Genomic DNA, 17,540 nt, shown 5'->3' with positions numbered 1-17,540 from the left:
CGCCGCTGTAAGACCTCACAAGTTGGCGTCTCAGTATTCTAAAAATTCTCTGGGTGGCAAACAGTTGCGGTTGCAAGGTGGGGCAGCAGCCCTTACCAAAACTTCCAGGCTGCAGTGCCATTTAAACAATAAAATTAAGCCTGCTTCAAATGCTGCTGCTGGGCAACAATCCTTAAACTCACCAGGGAAGGATCAGATATGGTCTCTGTGTAATTGACAGGCGAGCTTGATTAGCCTACCCCCAGACTCTGTGTGTGTCAGCTTGCTCCCATTGGCTAGTTTTGGCCAATGGGAGCTAGCTGACACAGTGGGGAAAAGAAACAGACACACAGAAGATGCTCTGTGCAAGAAATACATGGTTTTAAAAACTGTCTGCCACCCTGAAAAAAAACAAAATATTACATTAAGCATGCAGTCATAATGTTATATCCCATTAAATTAAGTTCACTTTGGAAAAGGGCATAGAGGCCAGTACAATTTTAAATAAAGTATATTTTTTTTTAAAAAGGAGCGGTTCGAGGTATGACAGTTGGAGCTTATAGACTATACACCTAAGCTGATTTGCCTGCATCTGAGGGTAAACTGCCTCAGCAACATCCATTGGACTGTGGTGAGATAAATCTTATATATATATTTTGTTTTTGAAATTATGTGTACGCAGGTGTAGATATTGCAGGGTTATGTAGGCACACACCAGCGGACCACTCAACTATGAGCAGCCCATTTATTGGGGTTTATTGAAGGATAGCAGGTACAGCCGTACTCACTGTTACATGTAAACTGGTAATGGAGAGGAGCGGGATTCTATACAGCTCACCAGCAAAGTGCTGCTGCAAACTGGTAGCAGTGCAGGATGCTGGAACAGCTTTATAGCTGGTAATTAACCAGGTCTACTTATAAGAGCTAAGTAGAAGAAGTCTGTCTCCCAAAATGTCACTTCTAAGCAGAAAAATCAAAATGGCCCCTGCACATGCTCAGTAGTAAGCTTGGTGGCCATCTTGGAACAGGGTGTGAAGCCTCCCTGGAGGGGCAGGAAGACTGAAGTCTGTGCCGTAGCTCACTCCTCTTTGAAACATATTTGTATTGAAATCTGCTCCACTGCATATGTCTTTATATTTGCAATACTTATATAGCCAGTGGATTCCACGGGAAACAGTTCCAGTGTGTTTAATATAACCATTGTTAATACACAGCGCTGCAACATTTTATTTACTGCTAAAAGGAGATGGACAGCTGTATCCCACCCCTTAATAAAATAACAATAATTGGGCCCCAACGTGCACATAAAGACCCTCTGTAGTAACTCAGGTTAGAACAAAATTATTGTCTGTGGGACGGTAATTGAAAGTTAAGAGTTTATTTAATCAAATAGGAGACTAAGAATTGTTCATATACTATATGTGTAGCATACTAAAGTAAATCTGCATGGATTGATTATATTTTTGAATACGTAAGCTAAACTTAAGTTAGATATTTGCCGTTTGTGTGATGACCTTATACTGGATGTATATACTTAGGTGATTTTTTTTTTTTTTTTTAAAGTCACCTGAATCCATTCTTTCCCTTCACTACATTAACCAATTCCTATTCCGGGTTAAAGAATAAACTGTGATATTCTTTTAGGAAAAGCCCTGTCTGCCTTTCTTTGCGCCTGTCTGGGGAAACCTTGCCTCTCTGCCTGGGCATGGTATAGAGAAAGCTGTTGCTGAGGGGAGAATCTTCCACCAAGGTAACTCCTACCTGTACCCACACCACATCATGTACATCATTACCACACCAGGGTATTACAATTACACAGGTATTCATTTCTACACATGACTCTCCATACACCTACTTAGATGCATTTCAGATATGAATGTTGCACGTAAATAGTCAATTAGGTGCCTGACTCAGAGAAGTACGTTATGCCGATGTTTTTGCAGTTGAGCGATTATCGGTAAAATGCAGGTATTTTATATATACAGTAACTGCTAAAACTCATAACAGCTCCACCTCCCGGTGCTCTGCTCAGCCGGCATGCAGAGAGACGGGACTTGTTGCAGGGCCACACCCCTGTGACTCGTAGCACACCCCAGTGAGTGGTGGCCATGCCCCCCTCATGGCCACACCCCTTTTCCATGACAGCACAGAGGAATGCTGGAGCTGTCTGTCCCTGTGTCCAGTTGACACCCAGTAACACTCATTTCACAAATGTAGAGAAAAGATCCGTTAGAATAGAATCACTTTAGGATAGACAAAGACATGTACTTGTATTGTATGTTCGCTGTGGCACCTGGCAGTTTGCTAAAACGTGCTAGATATTGACACATTTGAACTTGCGTGGGACTCAGAATCAGGCCCTTAGAGCTAGGGACCATCCTGAGGCGTATGGCATCCAAGTAACTGATTGGAGCCACGGTGAAAATATAGACAATGATTTCCTACGCTGTTATTCCTACCAATGTGTTAATCCTATTTGTCAGGTGTTAACGTGCACGTGATTGTGATGCAAAAAAAGGAACAAATAAAATAAAATCATGTGGAGAACACGACAGAGGAGCATCACTGAGGCGTGCATTGGTTTTCACCATTTTGTATTCTTGTGTGAACGAGCCCAGGGTGTAAATGATTGGAGAAATAGTGTAAGGGAACGGTACGACAAGATAAAAAATAGTTGCGAAAAACTGTAAATTATAGCTTTAGTTTCCTTTTAACAACAGTATAACTTATATTGCCTCATTTACATTGATTCGTTCATTTATTAGTTTATATCACAAAAAAAATCCCCCCCCCATAAAAGAAACAAAAACAGATTTCTGTAGATGTAAGTTTATAAGAAAGCAGAAAAACACAGATTTTGGCAATGGCTGAACTGAGAAAAGCTTCATGAATAGAACTGATTAATTTATACAGAGATACAAAACCAGGATGACTGCTGAATGAAATATAATCTGTCCAATACAAAAGACAAAGCATATTATTAGTCCTGAATTGTGAATACTTTTATGGACATGGAGTGCGGAGGTGGTGGTGGAATCTTTTCAACCTGGCACTTTTTCCCGTAGCAGCAAGGCTCCAGGAACTAAGGGCCTGATTCAGAGCCGCTCGTAAGCGGCAGTACGCTCGTTCCGAGCGATGTTCGCACTTCTGCGCATGCGTACGGTTTATAATACGCATGCGCGAACCAGTCAGTGCGGCCGAAAATCGTTTGTTCGCTATATAGCGAATGCCTGCTACTTTGAGTGACAGAATGAGGCGTATGTGGGTGGTAACAGGGGAAGGTGCTTGAAAACGGGGAGTGGAGATCAGAACGCAGGCGTGCTTAAAGGTCAAAACGGGCGTTTTAAGGGTGTGCATAATTAAAACAGCAGCGTCATTGACCACGTCACTGGGTTATTTTATAGCCAGAACTGCTCGCAAGATTGTGGTAGCAAAAACCAACCACAAGAATAGCGAGCAGTTCATACGCTGGTCGATGTACTCGATTAATCTAATAAATAGCGGACATGACGTAGGATGCGAGCGGCCAGGGGGCGTATTTTTCAAAATTACAAGCGCAAGTTTTGCTCGCTCGTTCAGACTTAGAGGTGTGAACAGACCGCAATTAGCGAACGGTTCATTTGAATAGCCACCCCTTGTTTTAGAACGAACGACTGCAAATAGCGAGCGGCTCTGAATGAGGGCCTAAGTTCTCAATTTGGGGTTCCGAGTAGAACTGAGTTTCGCCAAATTCGAAACTTGGATCTAAAACACGGATCTTGAGTGTTTTTGGATTACATTTCTGTCCCTTCCTCGTGGTTTCAAGTGCTGTGCGGTGGTCATAATTTGCTGGAAATGAATGTTATTGGTGTTAATAATACTACAGGAACAAAAACAGGTCCAGGTTACATGATTTTAGCTGTCTTTATCAATATTAAAGAAATCCAAAACCAACAGCAAAACCGAACCAAAACACTTGAGGGTGGTAAAACCAAAACGCGAAGATGATTCATAACCAAAACCAAAACATTGGGGGTCTGCTCACATCTCTACTACCACTGGAGCTTGTTGTATTGTGTGTGTAGTGTGCTCCTCAGGAGCAGCTCACAGATCAAAGTGAGGAACAGCCAGTGGTTAAGTTTAATAGAAGCATTCTGATGTGCCTTAGAGAAGAGCCTGGAGGACATGTTAAAGCAAAGTCACCTGAGAAATGTCACCAAACATCATTAGTGACACTTTCTGATTTGTGGCAAATAACTGCTGGAGAAATGTAATTAGGTGCATAAACTTTGACCTTAGTATAGGGTATATGGTATCTACTTCCCCCCACCTAGATTACATATCAGTCCTCTATATAAGATAACATTTTATGCAGACGGAAAGAAATCTTGGCTTTAAATATGATAGCATCTCCATTCCATTAACAGGAGTGTTATAAACGTTTCCCTACGTATAGCAAGTATCTTAGAAAGTAATACAGATTGTTACTGGGAAATCAATCTTTTGTAGACCTCTTATATCAGCCGAATTATAGTTACCTTTAATTCAGGTAAGTGAGCATCTTAAATGGTGCTCCAACCAATCAGCTCCTAATTGACATGTGTATGAAAAATGACAGTTAGGAGCTGATTGGTTGGAGCACCCTTTAAGATTAGTAACGAGTGATTACAAGGTTATCATTTGTTGATAAATGAGGCCCTTAGATTTAAAGGAAGTTTTTTGAATATCAGAGTAGGAGATATATGAGACCTGTGTATACACGTAAGAAGACTAAGGACCTCATTCAGAGCCGGTCGCACAGAGCGTACGGTCGGTCTGAATGAGGGGAGGACGTCTTGAATTTTCAAGACGTCCTCCTTTGCGGTGGTAAGGCTGTGGGTTAACACCCACAGCCTTACGACCGCCGAAGGTGATGGTCGCGATGGTCAAGACCATCGCGACCATCGGGGCTTACGACGAGACCCTAGGGTAGGGTCTCCCTTGTCGTAAGCCCCGGAGAGCTTTCGGCTCTGTCTGAGCCGGAAGCTCTCCACTGACATCACTAGTGGTGTCAGTGGGGCCACCCCCAAACGGTAGGCGTTCCCATGGGAACGCCCCCGTTTGGGCTGCCACCCCCCCGGCCCGCCTTCCAAACGGGGCGAGCTGTCAAATAACATCGACAGCTCGCCCCCTTTGGATCGAGACCCGCTACGACCGGCGCTGTTGGTCGTAGCGGGTCTCACGCATGCGCACGACGGAGCCGGCGCCGTCGTGCGCATGCTCTGTGGGGGGCCATCGACCCGGTCCGAACGCATCGGCGCAAACGACCGGGTCTGAATGACCCCCTAAATGTGGAGAGGGAGAATGGGGACAGATGGTTAAAAGGACAAATGCAAACAGAGCCAATAGCATTAGCTCTAGTAAGTCACAGTACTTATATGCTGGAACCGGATTATGAGGCACCTGGGGATTCGTTCTTACTTTCAAAGCATTGTAGAGAGATAAAGTGGAGAAAGATAAAGTACCAACCAATCAGCTCCTAACTGTAGCCTGTAAAGTGAAGGAGCTGATTGGTTATAACTTTGGGGCCCATTTATCAATTAGTTTTATCATAGGAAAGGAGTTTTAAAACTCGTTGCATGTGATATAACGGTGCTCCAACCAATCAGCTCCCAACTGTCATCTGTTTGAAAACTGGCAGATGGTAGCTGATTGGCTGGAGCACCATTTATCATATGCAACCAGTTTTAAAACTCGTTGCGTATGATAAAACTCCTTGATAAATGGGCCCCTTTTTTTCTGGCGCCACTTTATCTCTCTCCAAAGCTTAGTACATCTCTCTTTAAGGCCCCCATTTACTAAAGAGTTTTATCACCAAAACGAGTGATAAATTTCACTGTGTATGATAAATGGTGCTCCAGCCAATCAGCTCCCAACTGTCATTCTTCTAACAGATGATAGTTGGGAGGTGATTGGCTGGAGCACCATTTATCATACACAGTGACATTTCTCACTCGTTTTGGTGATAAAACTCATTAGTAATTGAGGCCTTAAATGTGATAAGTAGGGTCTGCATATCTTGAAGTCTCAGTAGCTCATATGCCTGCTTCGGGGAAATCGTGCAGCCTACAATAGTACTTGGTGAGCAGGCAGGGGTATGAGAAGGGGTCCCATGTTGTGGACTCACTGCCACCATCTTGCAGCCTCTAGAGATACTGCTGCACTGGATACTGCTGCAGGGGTAATGTATGTAGTAGCGGATCCAACAATGCGGGATGAGGAGGACGATCAGGGCAATCTCCCTTCTCCGTAGGCACTTCGGGCGTCCAAGTCCTTCCTCACTAGTGCCTAAATAAAGTTGGAAACTTGCAAAAGTCCCAGAAAAACTAATAACTGATGAAATCGGCAGATTTAAGCTGCACAAGCTATTTTAAAACCGTTCTACTTACAGGGGGAAAGGAGGACTCCCTAGATGTTTCAAATGACATATGACCATTCATAAGGAAACTAATACAAAATTATAAATATTTGCTAGTATACTGTAAGCACGAAACAACATTATAAACGTAATTAGGTCTTTGATTAAAACAGTTTGTCACCGAAGCACTGCACTCTATCCCCAGCACTGCACTGAACACCTAACTTTTCATATTTGACTGTTCTATGCCATTAATTTGATTCCCCACAATTCTCCTTTAATCAGTGTAATGAATAAGAAGCGGCAGCAAAGGCTTCTGGGACATAGCTGGCTGCATAGAATCAGTAGGAACATGACAACAGGGGGCAGTTGGATTAATTAGGGCAAAGAAATAAAAGAAAAATGCAGAAGTCTTTGAAATAGTGGAAGAAAGCGACTTTAGCTCTGCATCCAAAACTGCTTTAAATAAGTACAAACTGCATTATTTAGCACTGCAATAGCAGCAAGTAAAACAGATGTCTGATTAAAACCTCTACTAAAAAGTAGTAGAAGAAAATAGTAATTAAATTCCAAACAAAACAAAAAAAAAAAAAAAAAATTTCTAAAAGGTAATTGCATCCATCATTACTCTGCTCCCTCTTCTATTTGGGGTCCTAACAACAGAGGGCCTGATTCAGAGCCGGACGCTCTGACAGAGCGCTCGCTTTGAATCAGGGCCGGCTCTCTGGTTTTTTTTTAGAGCGGCCTCCTGGTCGCTCGCATAGATGTGGGTGACAACCCACAGCTATAGCAAGCAGCCAGGAAGATGGTCGCGATGGTCAAGACCATCGGGCTTGCGACGAGACCCTTGTGGTAGGGTCTCATTGCCGCAAGCCCTAGAGTGCTTTCGGCTCTACCAGAGCCAAAAGCACTCCCACTGACATCACTTGTGATGTCAGTGGGGCCGGCCCCAGACGGTAGGCTGAGTCGGCTCCGTCATGCGCACTGGGCCACCATCGACCAGCTTGCGAGCGGGTCTGAATCAGGCCCAGAGAGTGCAAAGTGTGGATAGGTTGAAAGCCGAGACCTATGTTGCCTACACCAATTGCTCTGGTCAGTGCACCAGTTCAGGGTGATAACATTTGAGTCCCAATACCAATAATGTGCCTGAGACCCAATTTCAGGCTCATTTTGAAGCCTAAATGCATTTGGCTGTTTGTTGTAGGAACCTCATAAAATATCAGACCCCAGGAGTGTAGGGTAAAAGGTTGCGAGGGGAGGGTATCCTACAGAGTAGGCAGCATGTGTAGTAAACTTTCACAGTAAGGCCGGCATGTACTAAAGGAAAAATGCGGTACAAACCCCGCTTTCTGGGTTTTTACTGCATTTTCATATGTACCAAACCCAGGGGCATTTCTAGAGAGGAGGGGGCCCGTGTGCAGTCTCCGACGCGGGCCCCCTCCTCCCCGCCCAGAGGCAGGCAGCGCACTGAGCTGTGCGCGGCCAGCGACGAAGTTATAGACTCTGGGCACTAGAGAGTGTTCAGAGTCTATAATGAATGCACAGGTCACCGGGAAAATGGCCGTGACGGCCATTTTCCCTGTACCGCGCATGCGCGAAAGACGGGAAAATGGCTGCCGCGGCCATTTTCCAGTGGTTTTACAGTGCCGGACCCCCGCGCCAACGTGGGACTCCGGAGAGGTAAGTAATATTATGGGTGCCCGTGTTCCCCGCACACCCTGCACCAATTATAGATACGCCCCTGACCAAACCCCTACCGCCCGATTTTCGATGTGGAGGGTAACGCCAGGTTTTTTTGGCATTACCCTATAGAGGCCTATGGCATTCTTACCACATCCTGCTGACGACGCTTCGCCACCGCCTTACCGCTCCGCAGTCACCCAGCACCGCCCCCCTACCTCTCCACAGCCTCCTGCATGCCAGCCCGTGTTCCTCCTGGGTCCCCCGCCTCCTTCTCCTCCTTTTCTTGCAAGAGCTGTCCTTTGCGATACTACAGGTTGAGTCTCCCATATCCAAAATGCTCAGGACCAGGGGTATTTTGGATATCGGATTATTCCGTATTTTGGAATATTTGCATACTATAATGAAATATCTTGGGTATAGGACCCAAAACTAAACACAGAATGCATTTATGTTCTATATACACCTTATACACACAGCCTGCAGCTCATTTTATACAATATTTTTTATAATTTTGAGCATCAAAAAAAGTTTGTGTACATGCATGAAATTCATTTATGTTTCATATACACCTTATACACACAGCCTGAAGGTTATTGTATACTGTATTTTAATGAAATTGTGCTTTAAAACAAGTTTGTGTACATTGAACCATCAGAAAGCAAAGGTTTCACATTCTCAGAATATTCCGTATTTCTGAATATTTGGATATGGGAGACTCAACCTGTAATGGCTTATGTTAGTACATATGTGATCACTAGCGAATGTACACCGCAAGATTAGTACATCCCGGCCTAAAGGTTAATTTAGGTATTAATTGTCCATTGAGTGTTGAGGTTGTCAATCCTTGACAAAAGTCATCAGAGCCTTGGGAGAGGGTCACTATGCTAGCTGCGAAGGGGTGATGTAGTAAGAAAAAAATTATTTTGAGTTTTTTATATACCTATAAATACCTATGTGTTCAAACTTAACTAAGTCTGTCCAGTAAGCTGCCTGTTCTGTAAAGACATTGGTTAAAAGTCTCCTAGGTAACAGAAATGACCTCTACAGTCTGAAGATTGTCAGTAAATGGCATGTGGCAGAAAGCCTATCACAGAGGCACATAGCTCCTCCTAGTGGCCAGAGCACAAAGCAGAGTTCAGTATCTGCTGACATATTTAGAACATTTCTAAAGAAAAGTAAAATGAGCTGAGCCACAGGCCCACATCTTATGTCAAATGCAATAAGCTGAGTGTTCTCTGGCAACACAAATACAAAGGTAGTCATATCGGATGTCAAATATCTGGTGTCATATATACAAAACTGAGCAAAATCTATTCTGGATAAATTATGCGATATGTAGCCTATGAGCTAACAGGGCCCAGCTCTTCGCATTCTGCAGCTTGTTAAATCTCACAAAAGAGCAGTGGCATCACAAGAGGGGGGCAGGCCGCACCCGGGCATCACCCGCTGAGGGGTGACACCAAGGTGCAGGCTCCCCCTCAGTGACAGGAGCCTGGTGCTGCACTGTAGCATTACGTGCAGCACTCTGCTCCTGGCACAGTGAGAGAGCGGGTACTTCAGACAGGCTGGTCCCCAGGGGCAGCCCGCAACTCCGGCACCCACGGTGTGACAAAAACGTGGCTCGGGCCGCAAGGCCACGCCCCTCTTGCAAGGACATGCCCCCTTTTCCCGGCGCGCAGCTCCGCCGCACGAACTACTAGCCCAGCAATCACTACTCCCCGCACTGGGTGTCAGATGAGGTAGGGACACCACTGTAATAGAGCCAAAGGCATCACTAGGGTTGGTGTCGGGACCAAGGTGTGCAGCTCCGCAAACTCTTCCCTCTTACCAGTCCAGCAGTCACACTGTGCTCCTCCCAGAATGCCAGGTGCACCCAGCAGGGGTGATGATGCCACGCCTGATATTCTGGGTAGCAGTGCTTAAAGTGGTCCTAGAGACGTGGTGGAACGATTCCCCCCCCCCTCCCCCGGCGATTTATCAATAAAAGGACAGCGTACGCCTAAGGCGTGTGGCGCAAAAAAGGGGCATGATCTCGAAAGAAAGGGGCATGGTCATACAATACTATCCCCAATTCAAATTATGCCACACAGTAGCACAATCTTATCCACATTACCACCGCACATAGTGCCCCTGATTCACATTACACCATAAAGTAGTGTCCCTTATTTATGTTTTGACACACAGTAGTGCTCATTTTATACAATGACCACATTATTAGTGCCCCTGTCGAAGCTGGATAATTGGCTGAGACAAGATCAGTTTAAAATTGCATCGCAGCGATACCATCTTGCGTCTGGCCGCAAGACGCCATTTTGCGAATGGCCGCCCAAGCGCCATTTTAGATAAACTCACACTTTAGTACATGTGGCGATATTACTATTAGCATCATGCGATTGCATCTTACACCATTTCTCATACACACATTAATAGGCACAATAGCGCTGTTAACTAGTCGCATATTAGCGAATGCATAAGATCCTGTATGAAAACAACGAATATTAGCTTCATGCACACGCATCTGCCCCAAGTTAACTAGCATCTTTACATCAAACCCCACATACTCACACATTACATATTCACATACAAGGTTCCATAAGCTTTAAGGTATAAGATTCAAGTATGCACATTTACTATAATTGCTATGAAATAAAGATTATTTCTACTTCAGGGTCCATAGGGTATCCACAGGATACCTTGGGGGTATAGGTGTGACGTCAGTCGCAGGGCACCAAAGAGTTAAGCTTTCAGCCTCCCAGGATGCACTAGGTCCCCCTCCTATACCCCGCCCCCGAGCCAAGGCACCTCAGTTTAGTTTGGTGCCCGGCCGGAGTCGGGTGCACCTGTTGGAGTGGGGGCTAGAAGAGCCCCTGAAGCTTATTCTTCATGCAGCTGTGGCTGCACAACTGGATGAACAGCATGGACAGTCAGTCCTGACGTCCATGCTGTCTTCCCTACACCCCGCCGGTACCAGAACGCCGGTACTGATCCGGGGATGCTGGTGGGCGTCTGGGGTCACAGCTAGCGGTGACCCCAGATGCTCCGGACCATGGCCGGATTCAAGGGGGACAGAGGTAAGCAGCGGGGTCCCGCGGTGGGTCCCCGCTGATCACATGGTCCTAAGTCCCCAGGCAGGGGGCTCCCTGGGGACTGGCTGCAGCGTGGAGCCAGGCGACCAACCTGCGCTTCCACTACCCCCTGGGACAGCGGACCGCAGCAGAGCGGTAGCGCTGCGGCGTCCCAGGGGTTAAATGCATGCCAGGGGAGCGCGCCTTCCCTGTCTCACAGCCGGCGCCTCCCCCGCTGCACACAGCCCTCTCTGCATGCTGCCGACTGGTCCTGTGGCAGCGCTCCTCCCCCAGGCCAGCCTCCTCTCTGCTCCTCGGCGGCCATCTTCTCCAGAACGCATGGTGAACGCTGCTGGAAGCGCTGGAAGGAAGCATCGTGGTCTGGGTCCCCCCGCATACCTCTCCTCCGCTGTGGTCAGGTCTGTGTATGCAGCGCTGTGTCCTACCAGGCCCTGTGTCTGTGTAGTTGAGTGATCAGCGCTGTTAGTGCAGGAATTGTTATTTTTCTGCATTGTATGTGACTGTGCTAGCGCTGCTGCCTGTAATCTTTTCTCTCTAAACTGTCAGCTTTATTACTGTCCCTGTTCTTTCTGCTAAAGCCCTTGCGGTGCGGTGCTGCAGGGTGGTCTCTCGCCTATTTAATACTTAATTGGTGAGAGAGGTCACATACGTGGTGCCATCATGTCTGAAAGTGATTTTCCCCTCCGGCTACAGTGTACCACGTGCAAAGTACCGTTAGCGGAGGGGGAGGGTAGCGCGGAGGGCCTTTGCCGGCAGTGTTTGTCCATGGCGCGGCCTATTACGGTTACAGCACCGGTACAGGAGCCGCCCTGGGCTTGTTTCGCTCAGGCGTTAACAGCTTTAGTGGGCCAGTTAGCTCCGCAGCCCGCGTTTACTCCGATGGGTTTGTCCCAGCAGTCTGTGGTGTCGTCACCCATGCAGGGGTTCCCACGACAATTGGTGGTACCCCACAGTCTCCCTATTTCCCCGCTCCCGGGTTCTCAGGAGCCAGCGTGGGTTAACTCCCTGACGAGTTCTGTACAGCACTTGTCGGATGTGTTGCAAGGGGAGTCTGTGATGCGGTCTCATAAAAGGCCGGTGGCGTCTCTGTCCGCTCCTTATGAGGATGACGAAGGGACGTCTGATGATGGGGAGATTCTAGATCCTTACGATCAGGAACCTCTCCATACTAAGGACGCTGATGCTAAGTCCAAAGTATATATTCCTGGACTTATTCGGGCGGTCCGCACAGCCTTGGTGATTGAGGACGAAGTTCCCCCAGCGGCTAAATCTAAGTATGCCTTTTTCAAAGATGTGAAGGGCGATGCCACAGTCTTTCCTCTTTCGGGTCAGTTGGTGGACCATTTAGAGGAGGCGTGGAAACAACCTGGCAAAAGATACCAGCCGCAGAGACGCCTGGCGGTGGCTTATCCGTTCGCGGATAATTATTTTGCGAAGTGGGAATCCCCTCCACAGGTGGATTCTCACGTGACCCGTCTTGTCCGTAGTGCCACATTGCCGATGCCATCCATGTCCTCCCTTAAGGATGCTACGGACCGCAAGGTAGAAATCTGCCTGAAGTCCGCTTATTCCCTTGCAGGGGGGGCAGCACGGCCGGCTATGGCCATTTGCTGGGTTGCCAGAGCGATGGAGCGCTGGGCGGATTCATTAGAGGCTTCTTTTGAATCCGACTGTCCGGCCGATCAGGCGGAGTTGATTGGCAATCTCCGTGATTCGGCCACCTACATCAACGAGGCGGCTCTAGACATTAGTACTCTGGTGTCTAGAATTTCTTCAGCAGCGGTAGCTGCTCGTCGCACCTTGTGGCTGCGATCCTGGAAGGCGGACGCAGATTCCAAGAAAGGTCTGGAAGCGTTGCCGTTTACCGGAGAAGTTCTCTTCGGTCCGGATCTGGATAAGATTGTGGCCACGCTGGCGGCAGCCAAATCTGCCTGTCTCCCGTCGGCCGCTGCTCCTTCTGGTTCGGGACCATCGTCCTTTCGGTCATCTAGGGCCCAGGGCAGGCCCAAACCACAGTCGTTTCCTCGACAGGCTGGCCCTAAGAAATCGGTCAAGCCCCGGAAGCAGGCATGGAGTACCAGACGTCCGGCCCCCAAGCCAGATGGCAAGCCTGCGGCCTGACGGTCCGGGCCTCCCTTTGGGGGATCCCAGGGTGGGAGGCCGCCTGCTACAGTTCGCCCAGTGTTGGTCGACTACTACGACAGACACTTGGGTTCTGGAGGTGGTTTCCCACGGATACGCCCTCTCCTTCCGGCACAGACCCCCGGCTCGCTTCTTCACCACGGGTCTCCCATCAGACCGGAACAAGGCTACGGAGCTGCGGAAGGTATTGCACACTATGCTCCAGGCTGGAGTTATAGTGGCGGTTCCATTCTCCCAGAGGGGCCAGGGTTTCTATTCAAATCTATTTTTGGTACAGAAACCCAATGGGTCATATCGTCCGATTCTCAACCTCAAAGCACTCAACAAGTCTTTGCGGGTCCCGAAGTTTCGGATGGAGACCCTACGGTCCATCATTCTGGCGCTGGAACCTGGGGACTACTTGGTGTCATTGGACATACAGGACGCTTACCTGCATGTCCCTATTCTTTGGCGCCATCAACAGTTCCTCAGGTTTGCAATCAGCAGCGACCACTTCCAGTTTCGGGCGTTACCTTTTGGCCTGGCAACAGCACCACGTGTTTTCACCAAGGTGATGGCGGTCATGGCGGCTTCTCTGCGGCTGCAGGGAGTCCGCATGTTGCCGTATTTGGACGACCTGTTATTGGTGGCAGGATCTCCAGAGCTCCTGTTACGCCACTTGGACCTGACCATTGCACTGCTGCAACGGCACGGCTGGCTAATCAACTGGCAGAAGTCCACTCTAATCCCGTCTCGGAGGATTCTGCATCTTGGAGCCTTATTGGACTCGGGACAGCAAAGGATCTTCGTGACGGAGGACAAGATCTCTGCTTTACAGTCAAGGGTGCGCAGTTGTCTGCACAGCCGCCGGGTGTCCTTACACTCGGCGATGAGGTTACTGGGCTCCATGGTGTCGGTGTTCGACATGGTGGAATACGCCCAGTTTCACTCCAGACCTCTGCAGCACCTGATCCTGTCCAAGTGGAACGGGCTGACTCAGTCTCTGAAGTCCCAGACGATTGTGCTCACCCAGGAGGTTCGCCTGTCCCTTACGTGGTGGTTACAGACGACCCACCTCAACAAGGGACGTCCGTTCTGGGTTCCAAATTGGGTCCTGTTGACAACGGACGCCAGTCTTCGGGGCTGGGGAGCAGTTTCGGGTCCACACTTGTTCCAGGGCAGGTGGACGCCGACAGAAGCGGAGCTTCCAATAAATATCTTGGAACTCCGTGCGGTCTTCAATGCTCTCCAGCAGGCACAGCGGTTTCTCCAGGGTCGCCCGGTGCAGGTCCAGTCGGACAACGCTACCACCGTGGCCTACATAAACAGGCAAGGAGGAACTCGCAGTCGGGCGGCTCTCGTAGAGGTCTCTCGGATCCTGGTTTGGGCGGAGCGCAATCTTCCGGCCATATCAGCGGTTTTCATCCCGGGAGTGCTCAATTGGGAGGCGGACTTTCTAAGTCGCCAGGACGTTCATCCGGGGGAATGGTCCCTGCACCCGGACGTTTTTCAACTACTGGTGGACAGGTGGGGTCTTCCAGAAATCGACCTCATGGCGTCCCGGCACAACAACAAGTTGCCGGTGTACGGGTCTCGCACAAGAGACGAAGGGGCGTCTCTGGTGGATGCTCTGTCCGTCCGGTGGACGTTCCGGTTCGCATACCTGTTCCCTCCGGTCTCCCTTCTTCCACGGGTAATCCGGAAATTCAAACAGGAAGGAGGGACGCTCCTGTTGATAGCTCCCGCGTGGCCCAGACGGCACTGGTTCTCAGACCTTCAGGGTCTGTCCGTGGACATTCCTCTGCGGTTGCCGCTACGACCGGACCTTCTGTCTCAGGGTCCTTGCCTTCACCCGGACCTAACTCGGCTGTCTTTGACGGCGTGGCTGTTGAGACGGCCATGCTGAGGTCCCGGGGGTTTTCCAGCTCTGTGGTATGTACCATGTTACTAGCTCGGAAACCGTCTTCCGCGAGGATATACCATCGCGTGTGGCATACGTTCTTCCAGTGGTGTCGACCGAGAGGTTATGCACCGCGGGAGTTTCGTCTGTCTCGGATTCTCGCCTTCCTGCAAGCGGGACTAGATCATGGGCTTCGCCTTGCTTCTTTGAAGGTACAGGTTTCGGCCCTATCTGTCTGGTTTCACCGTAGGATTGCTACAATCCCGGATGTGCGCACCTTTATGCAGGGTGTTCTCCGCATTCAGCCGCCCTTTGTTCCACCTGTGGCGCCTTGGGATTTGGCTGTGGTCCTGAGGGCTCTCCAAGGACCGCCGTTTGAACCACTGGGCTCAGTGGATCTTAAATGGCTAACAGCTAAGACTGTTTTCCTTCTGGCCATTGCTTCGGCCAGACGTGTTTCTGAGTTAGGGGCTCTTTCTTGTAGACCCCCTTTCTTGGTTTTTTATGGGAACAGGGCAGTGCTCCGCACTCGGCCCGAGTTTCTTCCCAAAGTTGTTTCCCAGTTTCATATTAACGAGGAAATAGTTGTTCCGGCCTTTAACTCACCGGGTCTTTCCGTGGGTGAGGCCTCTTTGGATGTTGTGCGGGCCTTAAGGACTTATGTTGACCGCACTTCTTCGTTTAGGAAGTCGGACGCTTTGTTTGTCCTCTTTGGCTTCCGTAAAAAGGGTTGGCCTGCTTCAAAGCAAACTTTGGCAGCCTGGATCCGTATGGCTATTTCTGAAGCTTATCTTCATGAAGGCCTACCGGTCCCTCCTTCTCTGAAGGCTCATTCCACTAGGTCTGTGGGTCCTTCGTGGGCAGCTCGACGTGGTGCCTCGGCAGTTCAGATCTGCAAGGCTGCTACGTGGTCTTCTGTCCATACCTTCGTGAGGTATTACAGGTTTGACACCTTCGCCTCTCAGGATGCTTCCTTCGGGCGGCGGATTCTCCTTTCTGCACAGGAGCGTCCCCACCCTTAAAGGATACTGCTTTGGGACATCCCCAAGGTATCCTGTGGATACCCTATGGACCCTGAAGTAGAAAATATGAGATATGGTAAGAACTTACCCTTGTTATCTCTATTTCTACGAAGTCCATAGGGTTCCACAGGACTCCCGCCCTGTCGCACCTGTGCTGCAGATGGGCTTTGCTCTGGTCACCGGTTTTCCGTCTCCCTCTGGTGAGAATGTGATTCTTGTATGTGTCCAGATCTTTGTTCTCTCTCTTCCTTCTCCTCCTCCGGCCTATGGCTTGGTAACTAACTGAGGTGCCTTGGCTCGGGGGCGGGGTATAGGAGGGGGACCTAGTGCATCCTGGGAGGCTGAAAGCTTAACTCTTTGGTGCCCTGCGACTGACGTCACACCTATACCCCCAAGGTATCCTGTGGAACCCTATGGACTTCGTAGAAATAGAGATAACAAGGGTAAGTTCTTACCATATCTCATATTTTTGTAACTAAGGTTTTATACGTGATAAATAAGCCATGTTTGGCATTGTACTGATGCGTACTCTCTCAACAGTATTCCGGTAACATCGATGTAGAGATCGCAACATGCATTCTCAACTTATGGACCGCAGAGACTTCAAGCAACAAAATGTACATTATATGACCAACTGTTAGGATTTGCATGAGGCGGGAAACCAGAGACCACCAGTTGTTAGAGGCTGGACTGTGTCTATTTGAACCAACCTGTTCGATGCCTTGTAACATATGCCCTCGCCTTTAGGACCAATGGTATTAGCAACAAACTTCTCTATTGTGTTGTCTATCTCTGGGGGGCTATAAATATGTGTGCTCTGACCCTGGGTTTCTAGTCGTCGTGCTGAATGCTGATTGACGGGGGTTTCTTGCTGATGCCTACATCTGGTCCAGAGAGCGCTGCGTATGTATAACTGTACTTGGGTCTGTATAATTTCTTTGCGCTAAGATTATATGAGGATCATAGCGTGTAACTGACTGTACTTTTACTTGAATAATACTTTGTGCTTTGGAACCACAGGTTTCTAGGTCTGGAGTCTTTATTTACTGTATGACTGCGTACGCAAAATAGCGTCATCCTTAGAGGTTTATAGGCAGGATATCAGAAGGTATAGGCAGGGGTATATAGAGGTTCAAGGCAGTATCGTTACCCCTTATGCAATGCCCCCTGTAGCTGTGCCCATTATGCAGTTCCCCCTTTAGTAGTGCCCCTTTATGCACTGCCCCCTGTAGTTGTGCCCAATATGCAGTGTCCCCTGTATTATAGCCCTTTATGCAATGCCTGCTGTATTAAAGCCCATCATGCAATGCCTCCTGTATTAGAGCCCCTTACGCTGTGACCCCAGTAGTACCCTTACACTGTGCCCCCTATAT

The 17,540-nt window shown here is 48.6% G+C and overlaps 1 long non-coding RNA gene across 1 annotated transcript; it reads left to right on the top strand.

Annotated features, from left to right (window-relative positions):
- Positions 1-516: 516 nt before the first annotated feature.
- Positions 517-17,173, top strand: LOC148510616 (uncharacterized). The gene is made up of 3 exons (XR_015869376.1): positions 517-610; positions 1,624-1,729; positions 16,708-17,173. It is a non-coding gene; the product is annotated as an uncharacterized LOC148510616 (long non-coding RNA).
- Positions 17,174-17,540: the final 367 nt, after the last annotated feature.

The sequence above is a fragment of the Taudactylus pleione genome, unplaced genomic scaffold, assembly GCF_031769625.1.
Source record: "Taudactylus pleione unplaced genomic scaffold, aTauple2 ptg000314l, whole genome shotgun sequence".
Classification (NCBI taxonomy): domain Eukaryota; kingdom Metazoa; phylum Chordata; class Amphibia; order Anura; family Myobatrachidae; genus Taudactylus; species Taudactylus pleione.
The sequence above is the reverse complement of the archived record's forward strand: the minus strand, read 5'-3'. Positions and strand labels throughout refer to the sequence as shown.